At 43.9% G+C, this 1,559-nt stretch overlaps 1 non-coding gene across 1 annotated transcript; it reads left to right on the top strand.

Annotated features, from left to right (window-relative positions):
- Positions 1 to 1,183: 1,183 nt before the first annotated feature.
- TRNAR-UCG lies at positions 1,184 to 1,268 on the top strand. Its single transcript has one exon. It is a non-coding gene; the product is annotated as a tRNA-Arg (tRNA).
- The last annotated feature ends 291 nt before the right edge of the window (positions 1,269 to 1,559 follow it).

Here is a 1,559-nt window from a genome sequence, read left to right as displayed (position 1 = left end):
AGAAAAAAAAAGAAAAAAGAAAACACCTTCCAACTGGTAAAGAATCAAGCAGAATACACCTGGCAAATGCCATGATCCTACTCTTTCAATTTCTTAAGCAATTCTATCAGGACAATGAGAGCTGGCTTTGGGGGGCACGGAACGCTTACACTCTGTGTTCGCGGTGTTTCTTTATTTTACCTCCTGACTCTGGTGGCACATTCATATGAATCTCCTCCAGAGTTGCTTTCTTTGTTCTTTTGACATAAATTGGATTCTTTTGAATAGTCCAAGATCAAAGGCAAGAGGAAAGATTAAGATTTTTTTTTTTTTTTTTTGGAACATGAGTTCTAGCCTGGAGTTCACCAAATGTTTTCAGTGGTGATGACACTATGCAGACAAGATTATAGAGTTCTGGTGTGACGTTTAATCAAAACTTTGTATCTGATCAAGGGCACGGTCACCGTTGGTGACAATGGAAGTTACCCATCACCCAGAAAGTCTGCTTCTGGGAATTTATCCTGAGGAACTAATCAAGAATCTGGGGTAAGATTTAGCTGTAAGGATATTCACCAGAGTGCTCTTTAAAAGAAAATTTAGAAGCAACATAGATTCCCAAAAGAAGGGGATTAGCTAAAGATAGTATCACCATACAATGGAATACTATATTCCATGCTGCCATAAATGTAAACACTGTGTGTTTACACGCACACACACACGCGCGCACACACACACATGCCCGGACATGAAGTGAAAACTAAACAATCTGTGGTATTCCTCAGATTTGGGGAGATGGGATTGAGTAGTTTAGATGTTCTCTTTGGTTCCTTTTCCCATTCTGAGCACAAACTGCTTTTGTACTATAGAAAGAATAATTAAAGAATAGTCCTACTGGGGGGGAGTCCCATGGCTCATGTACAAGCTGATCAGCATTTCTCTCTTTTTCCAGGCTCCGCTCATGGAATAGTTTAGTCCAGTAGACATCCAGCTTCCCTAGGACATGCCAAATACAAATTTCTGGGCACACAACAGTGATGGTGCGGTATGGTTCCGGGTCTTGAAGAACTCGTGTCAAGTGGGAACACACATACCTTAACAACAAGTCATCAAAAATCCAAGGGAAGCCTACGATTTCAAGCACAACTGTCCCTATCCCCCAAGATCAGATACTACAGTAAAGTGTTTGACAGGCAGCTCTAGGGGCGCCTGGGTGGCTCAGTCGGTTGAGCGTCCGACTTCGGCTCGGGTCACGGTCTCGCGGTCTGTGGGTTCGAGCCCCACGTCAGGCTCTGTGCTGACGGCTTGGAGCCTGGAGCCTGCTTCGGATTCTGTGTCTCCCTCTCTCTCTGCCCCTCCCCTGCTCATGTTCTCTCTCTGTCAAAAATGAATAAACATTAAAAAAAAAAAAAAGAAAGAAATACAAAAGGCAGCTCTATACTAACATAGGCTCCCAAATGCCTCCCGTCATAGCCTCCCCTCAGAGGGGCCAGCTCACAGGAAAAGCTAAGTCTTCTCACGAAGGCCAGCCAGCATATAGAGTGTACAGCATGGGAGAAAATGTCTAGAAGCTTCTTTATGGC

This window comes from Lynx canadensis, chromosome C2 (genome assembly GCF_007474595.2).
Source record: "Lynx canadensis isolate LIC74 chromosome C2, mLynCan4.pri.v2, whole genome shotgun sequence".
Lineage (NCBI taxonomy): Eukaryota > Metazoa > Chordata > Mammalia > Carnivora > Felidae > Lynx > Lynx canadensis.
Note: the sequence above shows the minus strand (reverse complement) of the source record. Positions and strands in the feature narration are given on the sequence as shown.